This window comes from Heterodontus francisci, unplaced genomic scaffold, assembly GCF_036365525.1.
Source record: "Heterodontus francisci isolate sHetFra1 unplaced genomic scaffold, sHetFra1.hap1 HAP1_SCAFFOLD_72, whole genome shotgun sequence".
Lineage (NCBI taxonomy): Eukaryota > Metazoa > Chordata > Chondrichthyes > Heterodontiformes > Heterodontidae > Heterodontus > Heterodontus francisci.
In genome coordinates, this window is record NW_027140794.1 from 2,622,677 (window position 1) to 2,641,450 (window position 18,774).

Consider the following 18,774-nt stretch of genomic DNA (forward strand, 5'->3'; position numbering starts at 1 on the left):
TGGTGGTGGATGGGGACTGGTTGGGCCTCTGTTCCAGGAAGAAGCGGAGAGCCCTCAAACCATCCTGGTGGGGGATGGAGGTGTAGAGCGATTGGACGTCCATAGTGAAGAGGAGGCGGTTGGGACCAGGAAACTGGAAATTGTCAAAATGACGTAGGGCGTCAGAAGAGTCACGGATGTAGGTGGGAAGAGACTGCACCAGCGGAGAAAAGATGGAGTCTAGATAGGAAGAAATAAGTTCAGTTGGGCAGGAGCAGGCTGACACAATGGGTCTGCCGGGACAGTCCCGTTTGTGGATTTTGGGAAGGAGATAGAAGCGGGCTGTCCGGGGTTGCGGGACTATGAGGCTGGAAGCTGTGGAGGGAAGATCTCCAGAGGAGATGAGGTCAGTGACAGTCCTTTGGACGGTGGCTTGATGTTCGGTGGTGGGGTCATGGTCCAGAGGGAGGTAGGAAGAGGTGTCTGTGAGTTGGCGTTGAGCTTCTGCAAGGTAGAGGTCGGTACGCCATACAACAACAGCACCACCCTTGTCTGCAGGTTTGATGACCATGTCGGGGTTAGACCTGAGAGAACGGAGTGCCTCAAGTTCAGAGGGGGACAGGTTAGAGTGAGTGAGGGGGGCAGAGAAATTGAGACGACCAATGTCTCGCCGACAGTTTTCAATGAAGAGATCAAGAGCGGGTAAGAGGCCAGGGTGAGGGGTCCAGGTAGAGGGAGATTGCTGGAGGCGGGTGAATGGGTCTGCTGGTCGGGGGGAGGACTCCTGGTCAAAGAAGTGAGCCCGGAGGCGGAGGCGACGGAAGAAGAGCTCAACGTCATGCCGAGCGCGAAATTCATTGAGGTGGGGGCGTAAGGGGATAAAACTGAGTCCTTTGCTGAGTACAGAACGCTCAGCATCAGAGAGGGGGAGGTCAGAGGGTATAGTGAATACACGGCAAGGGGTCAGATCAGAAGGGGTGGGGTCAGAGGGAAGTGAAGCGGAAGGAGGATCTGGAGGGGCATTAGTCCCCATCAGCTGCTGGAGCTTGCGTTCCTTAACACCTGAAAGGAAGAAAAAAAGTTTTTTGTTAATGCGTCGGATGAGACGTAAGATGAGATGAAACTGCGGAGTAGAACAGATTTGAGATAAGGTGAGACGGTGCTGCTGGAGAGAGAGGTCCAGTGTGTGCATATGGCGGCGCATAGCACTGAGTGTAGATCTCAGGATGCGGCGAGAGTAGCAGTCCGAGGAACGTTGTATTTCTCGGAGATACCTGTGATCCTGGGTGGTTTCAAAGCATGATGGGTGAAACTGCAGTTGGAATCCACATGGAATCAGTCGGAGCCGGAGACAGTCACTGAGGAAGGAGATGTGGCTGTGAAAACGAGTTTTGGTAGATACCTTATCAAACACCAGGAGGGAAATAGAAAGCAATGAAGGTGAACAAGGTAAAAGAGACAAACGAAAATCCCGTCGGAGAGAAGAGCAGAACTTCTTCAAGGTAGGCATTCCTGGAAGAGAAGTGGCAGTGAATTAAACACTAAAATAAAAGCAAAATACTGCGGATGCTGGAAATCTGAAACAAAAACAAGAAATGCTGGATTCACTCAGCAGGTCTGGCAGCATCTGTGGAAAGAGAAGCAGAGTTAACGTTTCGGGTCAGTGACCCTTCTTCGGAACTGACAAATATTAGAAAAGTCACAGATTATAAACAAGTGAGGTGGGGGTTGGGCAAGAGATAACAAAGGAGAAGGTGCAGATTGGACCAGGCCACATAGCTGACCAAAAGGTCACAGAGCAAAGGCAAACAATATGTTAATGGTGTTTTGAAAGACAAAGCATTAGTACAGATTAGGTGTGAATATACTGAATATAGAACATCAGCAAGTGCAAACCTGAAGAAAAACAACCTGAAAAAAACAGTGGGTAAGCAAACTGAACAAACTAAGATGAAATGAAATAAATGCAAAAAATGTAAAAAGGAATGCAAAAAAAAAGGAAGAAAAAATAACTAAAAATGACTAAAAATGAAAGTAAAGTGGGGGGCTGTCATGCTCTGAAATTATTGAACTCAATGTTCAGTCCGGCAGGCTGTAGTGTGCCTAATCGGTAGATGAGATGCTGTTCCTCGAGCTTGCGTTGATGTTCACTGGAACACTGCAGCAATCCCAGGACAGAGATGTGAGCATGAGAGCAGGGGGGAGTGTTGAAATGGCAAGGAACCGGAAGCTCAGGGTCCTGCTTGCGGACTGAGCGGAGATGTTCCGCAAAGCGGTCACCCAGTCTGCGCTTGGTCTCCCCAATGTAGAGGAGACCACACTGTGAGCAGCGAATACAGTATACTACATTGAAAGAAGTACAAGTAAATCGCTGCTTCACCTGAAAGGAGTGTTTGGGGCCTGGGATAGTGAGGAGAGAGGAGGTAAATGGGCAGGTATTACACCTCCTGCGATTTTTGGCAGATCTGACATACAATAAGAATAGAGTAACAACAACGCACGAATGAACCCCAGGAATGCCCACCGAATTTGGAGCTGCTGTTTCAGATGTGATTCAAAATATCATTATGTAGTAAACTGTCCAAAATGGAACAACACCGATTTCGAGGCGTTACTTGACAAAGAAGTGGAAGATAATGATAGTGATCAGGTTGAGGGAATTGTACTGGTCGGAAGAAATTTCACTCCGGTTATATGTGTACTAGTTGATGATTAATTTCATTGCACCATGTTGGAGAGTTGTTATACATCTGCAGTATGTGGAGCAGATTGGTTGAAATGCTGTTTAGATTTGTTAGGTAGTAAGGACTGAAGTACGGTCAGAGAGGATGAAAGTTCTACTTGCTTCAGGGTCGGAGATGACAACACATTAAAGGGTGGTGATTCCATGCAAAATATCTAGAGCAAGCCACTTTATATATGTTATATCCAGCGCGATAACTTGCTGCTGAGAAAACATTTCATGAAAAAGGCCAAATTAAATGGAACATAAAACATGATAAAGCACCAGATCCAGCGCTGCCACATTTCTAGTTGGACTGAGAACATACTGATCAAGGAGTTTTCCGTGGACACATTTCAGAAATTCATCACCCTACTTACCCGTTTTGTACCTCAACTCTAAACAAATAAGTTCTGTCCTTTCCCCTTCAAGGACACCCTCCCCTTTCAACACTGCAATGTCTTCCCTAATCAGTACTGTCACTCCACCTCTTTTTTTTTCTCCTTCCCAATCTGTACATCATTGCACGTTATGCAATCAGGCCTCACTTTGTTTAAGCCACGTTTCCGTTATTGCCATTACATCTTACTCCCTTACTACCATTTGTGCGTGTAGCTCACCAACCTTATTCAGCACACTTTGCATACACACTCATACATTGTAATCCAGTCTTTACATTCCTCGTAGTCTCTGTCAATCTATGCCCATCGGATACGGAACTATTCCATTCTTTGGTACTGTTTAACACTCTCACAGTATGCACCTTATTCGGATTTTCTACTTTTATATGCTGGTGCCAATCCCCTTGCCAATTTAGTTTATACACTCCACAAGCATACCGGTGAATCTCCCCATGAGTACATTGTACCTTGTCCTGCTGATCCACAACCTGTCTCTTTTGAATAGGTGCCTCCTGCCCAGATCTGGTCCAATGCCCGAAGAATCTGAAGCCCTACCTCCACCGCCATGCTTCAAGGCATGCACTGATCCTCTCTATCTTCCTAGTTCTACTCTCGCTAGCGCGGAGTATGTAGCTCTTTATCTCCCTCCCGAGTTCCTGAATATCTGACTGAAGGAACTCAATGCATGCCATTTCTGTGCTACCGGTCGCAAATGGAGGAGTTCGCAGAGACAGGAAGGGTTACAAAGGCTGGAGGGGTTTTAAGAAACATGGAAAATCCAGGGGCTGGAGGATGCTACAGAGATAGGGAGTGTTTTCGGGGCTGGGGGAGGCGAAAGGCAATAGCGTGGGTTGTAATGCTGCAGGAGGTTACAGCGATAGAGAAGTATGTAGTCGCTGGAGGAAGGTAGAGAGTTAGAGAGGCTTGTAACGGTTGGATGATGTTACTAAGACAGGTGTGTTGCGGGAGTTGAAAGACGTTACAGAGGTAGGACGGGTTGTAGGAGCCATATGAGTATACAGTGTCAGGGAGTATGGGAGAGACTGCAGGGGCTTACAGGGATAGGGATGTTTGTAGGCGCTGAAGGAGGTTGCAAACGTAAGGAGACGTGTAGGGGTTGGAGGTGGTAACAGAGATATGGAGGTCTGTCATCCAGTAAGAGATGCCACGGAAAGCGAGTGCTGTAGAGGCTGGAGGAGGTTACAGAGATAGGGAGGGTTGTAAAAGCTGGAGAAGTTTACCATGATAGGGAGTATTGTAAAGGCTGGAAGCGTTTGCCGAGTTAGGAATGTTTGTGGGCAGTAGAATGTTACAGTTATAAGGAGTGCTGTAGGGGTTGGAGGCGGTTACAGAGATAGGGAAGGTGGTAGGTTCTGGGAGACGTTACAGAGCATTAGAGGATTGTAGAAGCTGGAGTAGTATACTATGATAGGGAGTATGTGAGAGTCTGGAGAGGATTATAGAGATAGGGAAGTTCGAAAGAGCTGGAGGATTTTAAATAGATAGGGAAGATTGCATATACTGCAGCCTTTTTACATAGAAACGGAAGGGTGTTGGACTGGAGGAGGCTACAGAGAGTTGGAGTGTTGAAGTGGCTGGAGGATGTTACAGAGAAATGGAGTGTCGTAGGGGATGGAAGTGGTTACAGGCTTATGGAGGGATGTACAGGATGGAGAATGTTATGGAGATAGTAAATAGTGTTTACATTGGATGAGGTTAGAGGGATATGTGGTGTTGAATGGGCTGGAGGAGGTTGCCAGAATGGGGAGGGTTGTCCTGGCTGGAGGAGGTTAGAGAGGTAGGGAAGGTTGTAGTGTCTGACGAACGTTATAGAGATAGGGAGCGTTGGTGGCGGATGGAGGATGTTACAGAGACAGGGTGCGTTGCAGTGGTCACAGGAGCTTGCAGTCATAGGGATGTTTGTAGGGCCACAGAGAGTGAGAATTGAAGCGGCAATAGGAGTGCACAGGAAGATGGAGTGTTGCAGAGACTAGAAGATGTAATATAAATATGGAGGGTGTAGGTGGAGAGCGCTTGAGGAGTTTAAATAAAGTGGGAATTTTGAAAGGACCAGAGAAGTTTCAAGAGCTAGGGAGGGGTGTAGGAGCTGGAGGAGTTTACAAAGGCAGGGATGTTTTTTGAACTGAAGGAGTTTACATAAATAGGGAGTGGTGTAAGGAATGGTGGATGTTACAGAAAAAAGGAAGGGTTGTAGTGGTCGGAGGAGGTTACAATCATAGGGAGCATTGTAGTACTGGAAAAAGGCTGCACAGCGAGTGGGAATTGAAGGGGATATCGGAGGGAACAGAGATCTGGAGCGTTGTAGTTCTGGACAATATTGCAGAGATAGAGAGGGTTTCAGAGACTGGAGGAGTGATTGTTTCTTATTCATTCATGGTATGCGCGCATCGCTGGCTAGGCCAGGATTTATTGCCCATCACGAATTGCGATTCTTGAACTGCTGCAGTCCATGTGGGGTAGGTACACCCACAGTGGTGTTAGGAAGGGAGTTCCAAGATTTTGACTATGCAGCAGTGAAGGAACGGCAATATAGCTCCAAGTCAGGATGGTGTGTGACTTGGAGGGGAACTTGCAGTTGGTGATTTTCCCAGGCATTTGCTGCCCTTGTCCATCTAGGTGGTAGAGGTCGCGGGGTTAGAAAGTGCTGTCAAGGTTATACAGGGTTGTAGGGTCTGAGGAAGGTTACAGCACAGGAAGGATTGCAGGGTCTGGAGATATTACAGTGATTGAGAGACTTGTATCACTTCTGAAGTTTACACAGAAAGGGACTTCTGATAGAACGAGATGAGTTTATAGAGGCAGGGAGGGGTGTCGGACCTGGAGGTACATACAGAGAAAGGGAGTTTTTTTCGCGCTGGAGGAGTTTGCAGGAATAGGGAGAGGTGTAGGGGCTGGAGGAAGTTAGAGAGACAACAAGGGTAGTAGTGGCCAGAGGAGGTTCCAATCATCGCGAGATTTGTAGGCCTGGAGGAGGTTACACAATCAGCGAGAATTGAAGAGACTGTCAGAGGCTACAGAGATGTGCAGGCTTGTGGTGCTGGGCAAGATTGCAGGGAAAGGAAGGGTTGCAGTGGCCGTGGAACGTTATAACGATACGGATGGTTGTACAGGCTAAGGAGGTTCCCAAGGCAGGAAGGATTACAGAAGCTGGAAGATGTTACAGAGATAGGGAGTGTTGAAGGGACTTGAGGAGTTTATAGTGATAAAATGCGTTATAGACTCTTTAATAGGTTGCATAGATAGGGAGGGTAGTAGTTGCTCGCGGATGTTACAGAAGTAAGAAGCGTGATAGGGGCTGGAGGAGATTGTGGTGAATGGCGGATTGTCGAGGCTGGAAGAGTTTGCAGAGCATGGAATTATTCTAGAGGCTGATGGCAGTTACAACCACAGGGAGGTTTGTAGGGACTGGAGCATGTTACACATATAGGGATGGGTGGAGGGCCCGGAGGATCTTACATAAGTCGGGAGGGTTGTAGTGCTGTGGGAGGATACATAGAAAAGGAGGGCTTACGTGGTGTAGGAGGTTTCAGTGATAGTGAGGGATATAGGGGTTGGAGGAAGTTGCAGATAAACTGAAGGTAGTAGAGTATGCCGGTCGTTATGGTAATAAGAAGGGTTGAAGGGTCTGGAGGAGTTACAAAGATAGGGATGGTTCTCGTGCCTGGAGGATGTTACAGAGGTAAGGATTGTGTCAGCCTGGATATGATAGAAGATTATGCGGATTATGAAGAGAACTGGGTATGGTTGATGGAGGGAAACATTTTCCTGCTGGTGGTGGATTCAAGGCCAATGGGACAGACCCGTCAATCAGGAGTGAATTTAAGAAACTGTTCTTTGCACACAGGATGGCAGGTTTGTGGAACTGTCTTCCAGAAAAATGCAATGAATGCTGGTGTTCAATTAATCATTTTAAATCTGAGCTGGATGGATATTTGATCGCCAAGGGAACTAAGTGGTATGGGGAACTGTGTTCGGATACCAGACTGTTCTGATTGCACTGAATAGCAGAACAGGCTCAAGAGGCTGAAAGGCTTCCTGGTGTTTCTATATATATAAGTATTCATCACACTAAACAGAGCAGGTTGGCTCCAGTTATTCTGTATATTGAATGATTTTCATTCATTTTTGGATGTATTTGCAGACTCACGGTAGATGTGCCTGCCATCCAGGATTATCACAATGACACCAACATCTTCATCTACCCGCTTCTAACCTTCAATTCTCCTCCACATACGGGAAATGGTTCCACTACACAACGGGGTAAATGGATACTGGTTTGTTAGTGTGCGTTTGTGAGATTGCGAGTGTGTGCATGCGTGTGTGTGAGAGCAAGAGAGAAAGAGAGCACGGGTTTGAGCATGAGTGCCTGTCTGAAAGTGTACATATATGAGTGTGAATGTGTGTGTGAGTGCGTGTCTCCGAGAGTGTGTGTACAGATTGTGAATGTGTGTGTAATAGGGAGTGTATGTTTGTGTGTGAGTGTATGTTTGTGAGTGTATAGATTGTGAATATGTGTGTGAGAGATAGTTTATGTTTGTGTGTCAGTGTATGTTTCTGTGTGACGGAGTGTGTGTATGTGTGTGTATGTGAGGCTATGTTTTTGTGTGAGTGACTATGTGTATGTGAGTGTATGTTTTTGTGTGAGTGACTATGTGTATATGAGTGCATGTTTGCGTATGGATGACTGTGTGTATGTGAGTGTATGCTTATGTGTGTGTGTATGTTTTCACAAGCACTACTGTGCAAAATTATGATTTTTTTTATTCCACCAGCTGGAAACATTTTTTTTAAATGGAACTGATAAAAAGTGACTGCTAGCAGGTAAAATTGCCACTGCAATTAGCATCACAACTCCATTGCATCAGGTGGAGACGAATTGTCTGACCAGCCCCTCCAGAAACAATGCCCTGGGAATATGGAGTGAATTAATTATCCATTCCCCATTAACAAGACATTAAAGTCAATCCCTTTGGAATTGAGTTGCAAGAGGGAATACACACTAAGCCATAATGTTGAATGAGTGGGCAATGGGCAATGAGGCCGCATGATGTGCTTGTTTAAGTGACTTTTTTCTCACTGTAGAAACCAGACAAGCAACTAGACACCAGCTAGGTAAGGCCCATGTGGGATCTCTCTCTCTCTCTCCCTCTTTCTGTCTCTCTTTCATTCTCCTTCTCTCTCAACCTGATCCAGCTTACAAGCTTCGAACCCTGCCTGCTGACAATACCCATCTCGGCCAATCATTGCTGCAGATCGGCACCCGGTGACTGAACTGTCTCTGTCGCTGTTCTCCAGGAAAATCCGAAACTTGTGGTGTGGGCGGGTCGGGGGGGAGTGGGGTGGGATACAGAGTGGAGGTGCAGTAGGGGTGATGCACAGTGAAATATGCAAGGGAAGCTGAGACAATCTGGAAGGCAGATCGGAGATAGACAGGCTAAGGCAAAAGTGAACAACGAAAGGCTGTATTGCATCTGTTCTAACGCAAGGAGTCTTACTAGCAAGGGAAATGAATTGAGGGCGTCGTTTTACAAATGGGAATTTGTTATTATTGCTATCACACCAAGATGGTGGAGGGAAGGGCAGCTCAATATTACGGGTATAGAACCTTCAGGCGTGACCGGCGAGGGTGTTAATGAGGAGGTGGTGTTGCACTGTTGAACAAGTAGTCAATCACTGCTGTAAGGAGGGATGATATCTTGGAATGTTGCTCAAATGAGGCCAAATGGATAGAAGTTCAAAACAAAAATAGGGCAATCACTTGGCTGGGAGTGCACTCCAGGCTTCCAAACAGTCAGGGAGAGATCGAGGAGCAGATGTGCAGGCAAATCACAGAGAGGTTTACAAAGAATGGGGCAATAATAGTAGAGGATTTCAACTTCCTCAATATCAACTAGGATAGTCATAATGCAAAAAGATTAAAGGGGGCAGAATTCGTAAATTGCATACAGGAGAGCTTTTGGAGTCAACACGTAGAAATGCCGACAAGAGAAGGGGCGGAACTGGACCTAATCCGAGGGAATGAAGCCGGACAAGTGGTACAAGTGTCAGTGGGGGAGCATTTCTGGGATCATGACCATAACTCTGCACGATTTAAGTTATTTATGAAAAAAGACAAAGAGGGACAGAAATTAAAATTCCTGAATTGGGGGAAGGCTGATTTCAATATGATAAAACAGTATCTGGCAGAAGTACACTTGGAACAGCTACTTGTAAGAAAGTTTACATCAGACGAATGGGAGTCATTCAAAAAGGAAATAGTGATAGCTCAGGACCCACACATTGATTGCTGCTGGAGGGCACAGAGTGTGAAAAAGGCAGTTTGCTAAGTGATGGAGTTCGGTGAGAAGGGAAACTACAAATTAATTAAAAGAAAATAAATGTTATCATATTAACACTATAGATGGCAAGACAGGTGATATGTCACAGCTGCAGTGTGTGGGAGCTTCTGGGTGCCACGGAAATCCACGGCAACTACATCTGTAGTAAGTGTCTGCTGCGTGAGGTGCTATGCTCATATCCTTCAGCGCGCGGCCGAGCTGCAGAGTCTACGATGCATCAGTGAAGGGAAAAGTTACCTAGACACTTTGTTCCAGAAGGCAGTCCCTATAGATGGGGTCACCTGTTTTGGTCACTGATCAAGGAGAGTGTGACTGCAAGTCAGACAGGGAAGGGGGTCAAGAAGGTAGCAATGCTAGATCCTCGGCCCTTGCAATTGGCAAACAAGTTTGAGGTTCTTGCAGCGAGGGCTGTAGTTTGGATTGGCTGACCGACCGTGGCACCATGGTACATTAAACTGTTCAAGTGGCGGGAGCAAAATCGAATGCAGTTGTAGAGGGGACAGTATAGTGAGAGGGTGGACATTGTTCTCTGCAGCAAAGAGGGAGAGTTCAGAAAGCTGTGTTGCCTTCTGGTGTCGGGGTTCTGGACTCTTCTCAGGGCTGGAGAGTAACTTACAGTGGGATGGGGAGGATCCACTGATCGTGGTCCATGTAGGTACTAACAAAATAAGGAAGAAAAGGAAAGAGCTTCTGCTTAGTCAGTATGAGGAGCCAAGCAACAAATTATGAAACAGAACCACAAATGTACTAATGTCAGGCTTATTACCTGCGCCATGTGCAAACAAATTTAGGTCAAATGAGATTAGAGAAATGTATGTGTGGCTCAAAGACTGTTGGCGAAGTGGATTCCTATCCATGGACTTTGACACCAGAACGGGGGTAAGAGGGGGCTGTATCGACAGTCTGCGCCTGAACCATGCTGGGCCCATAGCTCTAGCGAATCGCATAACTAGGAAAGTAGAGAAGGTTGCAAACTAAAGAGTTGAGGCAAGGAATGATGTGCTCAATCAAAGAGTAGAGACAAGGCAAGAGAGAAAGGGATGAATATGGAAAAGATAAACAGACTGTGACAGGATTGGACAGTAATGACAAATCTAAGCGTAAATCGGCAGACAAGGCTAGAGTTTACAAAAATAATAACAGGACAAAACTAAAGGTTGCGTATCTGAATGCACGTAGCATTTGAAAACAAAACAGATGAACTGATATCGCAAACAGAATTAACTAAACTATCTGATAACCATGATGGAGACATGGGTGCAGGATGACATAGCCTGGAATCTGAATATTGAAGGGGACATGACATTTAGGAAGAACAGGAAGTTAGGAAAATGTGGAAGGATAGCTCTGTTAATTAATGTTGGTATTAGCACATGTGATATGAATGACCTATGCTCAGGAAACTAGGATGTAGTCGCGGTTTAGGTGGAAATGAGAAACGGTAAAGGCAAAAAGTCACCAGTGGGAGAGTTGAACAGCTCCCCGAACAGTAACTCCAATGTAGGACGGCCTATAAAGAAATAAATATTCGGTGCTTGTCAGAAAGGTATGGCGATATTTAAGGGCAGAAATTAATCTACATATAGATTGGAAAAGAAATCAGGTGGGCCAAGGTATCCAAGACGAGAAGTTCATCGAATGTCTTCAGGATAGTTTCTTACAACAGCACGTTCTGGAGCCAACCAGAGAGCAGGCTATACTAGACCTGGTATTGTGCAACAAGATAGGATTAATTAATGAAATCATCGTGGAGTGGCCACGAGGCAGCAGCGAGCATAATATGATTGATTTTTACACTCAGCGTGACGGAGAGAAGAGTGGGTCTAAGACAAGTATTTGAAACTTAAATAAGAACAATTATGAGGGCATGGAAACAGAGCTAGCAAAGGTGAAGTAGCAAAGCAGATTAGGTGCAAGTCAAGGGTGATGCAGTTGCAGAGTTGCAGTTGCAGAACTTTAAGGTGGTATTTCAGAATATACAGAATATATACACTCCAACGAGAAAAAAACAAATTCCAAGGGGAGGACCCACCATCAGTAGTTAACAAAAACCGTTAAAGATAGTATCAAACTGAAAGGAAAAAAAAACATATAATTGTGCAAAGTTGGGTAACAGGTCAGAAGATTGGGCAGAATATAAAAACCAGCAAAGAACGACTAAAATTAATAAAGAGGGGAAAATAGAGCACAAGAGAAAGCTGACGAGAAATATTAAGACAGATAGAAAACGTTTCTGTTTAAAAAAAAGATTCAACCAAAAGATCATTGGTCTTATGGAAAGTGTTTATAGGGAAACAATAAGGGAAAATAAGGAGATGGCAGATGAATTGAACAGATACTTTGCATTGGTCTTTACAATAAAAGATACAAGCAGCATCCCAGAAATAGCTGTAAATCAGGAAATGGAAAGGAAGGAAGAACGTGAGAAAATTACAATCACCAGGGGAGTGGTGCAGAACAAATTGTTGGAGTTGCGGAATGACAAGTCCTCGGGTCCTGATGGACTTCATCCTCGGGTCTTTAAAAGAAGTGGCTCGTGAGATAATTGATGCGTTGATTTTCATTTCGCCAAATTCCCTACATTCGGGGAAGATTATATTAGACTGTAAAATATCCAACGTAACTCATTTATTCGGAAAAGGAGGGAGACAGAAAACAGGAAACTATAAGTCAATTAGCTTATCATCTGTCATAGGGAAGATGTTATACATTATTCTTAAAGACGTTATAGAGCGCACTAAGAAAAATTCAAGGGAATCAGGCACCGTCAACATAGTTTGCTGAAAAGGGAATCATGTTTAACCAATTTATTGGAGTTCTTTGAAGAAGTAGCACGTGCTGTGGATAAAGATGGACCTGTGGTTGCACCGTACTTAGATTTGCAGAAGGCATTTGATAAGGTGGCACATCAAAGGTTTCCGTGGAATTTAAAAATTCATAGAGTAGGGGGTAACATTATGGCATGGATCGAAGATTGGTAAGCTAACAGGAAACAGAGAGTAGCATATAATTGCCATTTTCTTGTTGGCAAGATGGAACGAATGGCGTGCCAAAGGGATCAGTGCTGGGACATCAACGTTTCACAATTTATATAAATGACTTGGATCAAGGGACCGATGATATGTTTTCTGAATTTACTGGTGGCACAAAGATAGGTAGGAAAATAAGCTGCAAAGAGGACATCAGGAGGCTACAAAGCGACATAGATAGGTTAAACGAGTGGTCAAATATCCAACAAATGGAGTTAACGAGAAAAAATGTGAAATCGTCCATTTAGGCAGATTAAATAAAAAAATAATCATTTATCTAAATGGTGAGAAATTGCAAAGTGCTCTGGGTGGCCTCGTGCATGAATCACAAAAGATTAGTATGCAGGTACAGCAATTAATAAGGAAAGCTAAAAGACTTTTATCATTTATTGCGAGGGGAACTGCATACAGAAGTAAGAATGCTATGCGTCAGCTTTCCAGGCATTGGTGCGACCACATCTGGATTGCTCTGCACAGTATTGGTCTCCTTATTTAAGGAAGGGCGTAAAAGCATTGTAAGCAGACTACAGAAGGTTTTCATGACTTATACCTGGAATGGGCGAGTTGTCTAATGAAGAATGGTTGGACAGATAGGTTTGTATCGGCCGGATTTAAGAAAAATAAGTGGCGACTTGATTTAAACATAAACGATTCTGAGGGATCTTGACAGTGTGGAAATGAAGCTTCCACTTGTGGGAGAATCTAGAACACGAATCACTGTTGAAAATAAGGAATCGCCCATTTATTACACAGATGAGGGGATTTTATTTTCTCACAAAAGGTTGTGAGTCTTTGGAACTCTCCTCCTCAAAAGGCGGTTGAAGCAGAGTCTTTGAATATTCTTTAAGGTGGAGGTTGATAGATTATTCATAAGCAAGAGGGCAAAATATTATTCAGGGTCGGCGGGAATGTGGAGTTGAGATACAAATCGATCATCCATGGTCTTATTGAATGGTGCAGCTGGCTTTAGGGGCCGAATGGCCCACTCCTGCTATGCCACGAACAAGTGGTTCCAGAACAGCTGGCAGCTACATTTCAATGTGGAAAACTGTCCAAGTATGCCCTCTCCACAAAAAGGAGGAACAATTGAACCCACTTAATTACGACCACATCAGTGTGCTGTCGGTCATCAGCAAAGTGATGGAATAAACATAGAAACATAGAAAAATAGGAGCAGGAGTAGGCCATTCGGCCCTTCGAGCCTGCTCCACCATTCAATACGATCATGGCCGATCATCCAAACGTAGTAACTTGTTCCCGCTATCTCCCCGTATTCCTCGATCCCATTAGACCTAAGGACTATGTCTAACTCTTTCTTGAATATATTTAATGATTTTCCCCCACCTGCTTTCCATTTGTAGAGTATTCTACGGGTTCACCATTGTCTGGGTGAAGAAATCTCTCCTCATCTCAGAAGTAAATGGATTACCCCTTATCCTTAGACTATGACCCCTGGTCCTGGACTCCCCCGCCATCGGGCACATCCTTCCTGCATCAAGACAGCCCAGTCCTGTTAGGATTTTGCAGGTTTCTATGCGATCCCCTCTCATTCTTCTAAACTCGAGCAAACACAAGCCTAATCGACCCAACTCTCTTCATAAGTCATTCCTGCCATCCCAGGAATCAGTCTGGTGAACCTTCGCTGCACGCCCTCCATAGCAAGAATACCCTTGCTCAGCGAAGGAGACTAAATCTGCGCACAATACTAAAGAAGTGGTCTCACCAAGGCCTTGTGTAATTGCAGCAAGACATCCTTGCTCCTGTACTCGAACCTTCTCGCTCTGAAGGCCAACATAACATTTGCCATTTTTTACTGCCTCCTGCACTTGCATGCTTACGTTCAGCGACTGGAACTAAGGCTGCCCCTCAAACTAAGGCAGCCCCTCAAAATAAGGCAGCCCCTCAAACTAAGGCAGCCCCTCAAAATAAGGCAGCCCCTCAAACTAAGGCAACACATCAAAATAATGCAACACATCAAAATAATGCAACACCTCAAACGAAGGCAACACCTCAAACTAAGGCAACACCTCAAACTAAGGAAACACCTCAAACATAGGCAACAGTCAAACTAAGGCAACACCTCAAACTAAGGCAACACCTCAAACTAAGGAAACACCTCAAACTTAGGCAACAGTCAAACTGAGGCAACACCTCAAACTAAGGCAACAGTCAAACTAAGGGAACCGTCAAACTAATGCAACACCTCAAACTAATGCAACACCTCAAACGAAGGCGAAACCTCAAACTAAGGCAAAACCTCAAACCAAGGCAAAACCTCAAACTAAGGCAACCCTCAAACTAAGGCAAACCTCAAACTAAGGCAACCCTCAATCAAAGGAAACCCTCAATCAAAGGAAACCCTCAATCAAAGGCAACCCTCAAACAAAGGCAACACCTCAAACTAAGGCAACACTTCAAACTAAGGCAACACCTCAAACTAAGGCAGCCGTCAAATAAAGGCAACACATCAAATTAAGGCAGCACATCAAACTAAGGCAACACATCAAACTAAGGCAACACATCAAACTAAGGCAGCACATCAAACTAAGGCAACACATCAAACTAAGGCAACACATCAAACGAAGGCAACACATCAAACTGAGGCAACACATCAAACTAAGGCAACACATCAAACTAAGGTAACAGCGCAAACTAATGCCATACCTCAAACTAATGCAATACCTCAAACTAAGGCAACACCTCAAACTAAGGCAACACCTCAAACTAAGGCAACACCGCAAACTAAGGCAACACCTCAAAATAGGCCAACACCTCAAACAAAGGCTCCCATCAAACTAAGCAATATCTCAAACTAAGGCAACACCTAAAACTAATGCAACACCTCAAACAAAGGCTGCCATCAAACTAAGCAATATCTCAAACAAAGGCAATCCTCAATCTAAGGCAAACCTCAGACTGAGGCAGCAGTCAATACATGGCAACTTTCAATTTAAGACAACCCACAAACTAAAGCAACACCTGAAACTAAGGCAACCCATAAACGAAGGCAATTCCTCAAACTAAAGCAATTCCTCAAACTAAGGCAACCCTCAAACTAACGCAACCCTCAAACTAACGCAACCCTCAAACGAACGCAACCCTCAAAGTAAGGCAACCCTCAAACTAAGGCAACCCTCAAACTAAGGCAACCCTCAAACGAAGGCAACATCTCAAACGAAGGCAACACCTCAAACTAAGACAACACCTCAAACTAAGGCAACACCTCAAACTTAGGCAACACCTCAAACTTAGGCAACACCTCAAACTGAGGCAACAGTCATACTAAGGCAACACCTCAAACTAAGGCAACACCTCAAACGAAGGCAACACCTCAAACTAAGGCAACACATCAAACTGAGGCAACACCTCAAACTAAGGCAACCGTCAAACAAATGCAACACCTCAAACGAAGGCAACATCTCAAGCTAAGGCAACACCTGAAAATAAGGCAACACCTCAAACTAAGGAAACACTTCAAACTTAGGCAACACCTCAAACTAAGGCAACACCTCAAACTAAGGCAACAGTCAAACTGAGGGAACCGTCAAAGTAATGCAACACCTCAAACTAATGCAACACCTCAAACTGAGGCAAAACCTCAAACTAAGGCAAAACCTCAAACTAAGGCAAACCCTCAAACTAAGGCACCCCTCAAACTAAGGCAACCCTCAAACTAAGGGAACTCTCAATCAAAGGAAACCCTCAATCAAAGGAAGCCCTCAATCAAAGGCAACCCTCAAACAAAGGCAACACCTCAAACTAAGGCAACACCTCAAACTAAGGCAACACCTCAAACTGAGGCAACACCTCAAACTAAGGCAACACCTCAAACTAAGGCAGCCGTCAAATAAAGGCAACACCTCAAATTAAGGCAACACATCAAACGAAGGCAACACATCAAACGAAGGCAACACATCAAACTAAGGCAACACATCAAACGAAGACAACACATCAAACTAAGGCAACACATCAAACTAAGGCAACCCTCCAACTAATGCCATACCTCAAACTAATGCAGTACCTCAAACTAATGCAACACCTCAAACTGAGGCTACACCTCAAACTAAGGCAACACCTCAAACTAAGGCAACACCTCAAAACAGGCCAACACCTCAAACAAAGGCTCCCATCAAACTAAGCAATATCTCAAACTAAGGCAACACCTAAAACTAATGCAACACCTCAAACAAAGGCTACCATCAAACTAAGCAATATCTCAAACTAAGGCAATCCTCAATCTAAGGTAAACCTCAGACTGAGGCAGCAGTCAATACAAGGCAACTCTCAATTTAAGACAACCCTCAAACTAATGCAACACCTGAAACTCAGGCAACCCATAAACGAAGGCAATTCCTCAAACTAAGGCAATTCCTCAAACTAAGGCAACCCTCAAACAAGGGCAACCCTCAAACTAATGCAACCCTCAAACTAAGGCAACGCTCAAACTAAGGCAACGCTCAAACTAAGGCAAATCTCAACAAAGGCAACCCCTCAAACAAAGGCAACCCCTCAAACAAAGGCAACCCTCAAACTAAGGAAACCCTCAAACTAAGGGAACCCTCAAACTGAGGCAACACCTCAAAATGAGGCAACACCTCAAACTAAGGCAACAGCTCAAACTGAGGCAACACCTCAAACTAATGCAATACCTCAAACTCAGGCAAAACCTCAAACTAAGGCAAAACCTCAAACTAAGGCAACCCTCAAACTAACGCAACCCTCAAACTAACGCAACCCTCAAACGAACGCAACCCTCAAAGTAAGGCAACCCTCAAACTAAGGCAACACTCAAACTAAGGCAACCCTCAAACTAAGGCAACGCTCAAACTAAGGCAACGCTCAAAGTAAGGCAACCCTCAACAAAGGCAACACCTCAAACGAAGGCAACATCTCAAACGAAGGCAACACCTCAAGCTAAGGCAACACCTGAAACTAAGGCAACACCTCAAACTAAGGAAACACTTCAAACTTAGGCAACAGTCAAACCAAGGCAACCCTCAAACTAAGGCAACGCTCAAACTAAGGCAACGCTCAAACTAAGGCAACCCTCAACAAAGGCAACACCTCAAACGAAGGCAACATCTCAAACGAAGGCAACACCTCAAACTAAGACAACACCTCAAACTAAGGCAACACCTCAAACTTAGGCAACACCTCAAACTTAGGCAACACCTTAAACTGAGGCAACAGTCAAACTAAGGCAACACCTCAAACTAAGGCAACACCTCAAACGAAGGCAACACCTCAAACTAAGGCAACACATCAAACTGAGGCAACACCTCAAACTAAGGCAACCGTCAAACAAATGCAACACCTCAAACGAAGGCAACACCTCAAACGAAGGCAACAACTCAAGCTAAGGCAACACCTGAAACTAAGGCAACACCTCAAACTAAGGAAACACTTCAAACTTAGGCAACAGTCAAACTAAGGCAACACCTCAAACTAAGGCAACAGTCAAACTGAGGGAACCGTCAAAGTAATGCAACACCTCAAACTAATGCAACACCTCAAACTAAGGCAAAACCTCAAACTAAGGCAAAACCTCAAACTAAGGCAAAACATCAAACTAAGGCAACCCTCAAACTAAGGCAACCCTCAAACTAAGGCAACTCTCAATCAAAGGAAACCCTCAATCAAAGGAAGCCCTCAATCAAAGGCAACCCTCAAACAAAGGCAACACCTCAAACTAAGGCAACACCTCAAACTAAGGCAACACTTCAAACTGAGGCAACACCTCAAACTAAGGCAACACCTCAAACTAAGGCAGCCGTCAAATAAAGGCAACACCTCAAATTAAGGCAACACATCAAACGAAGGCAACACATCAAACGAAGGCAACACATCAAACTAAGGCAACACATCAAACTAAGGCAACACATCAAACTAAGGCAACACATCAAACTAAGGCAACCCTCCAACTAATGCCATACCTCAAACTAATGCAGTACCTCAAACTAATGCAACACCGCAAACTGAGGCAACACCTCAAACTAAGGCAACACCTCAAACTGAGGCAACACATCAAAATAGGCCAACACCTCAAACAAAGGCTCCCATCAAACTAAGCAATATCTCAAACTAAGGCAATCCTCAATCTAAGGCAAACCTCAGACTGAGGCAGCAGTCAATACAAGGCAACTCTCAATTTAAGACAACCCTCAAACGAATGCAACACCTGAAACTCAGGCAACCCACAAACGAAGGCAATTCCTCAAACTAAGGCAATTCCTCAAACTAAGGCAACCCTCAAACAAGGACAACCCTCAAACTAATGCAACCCT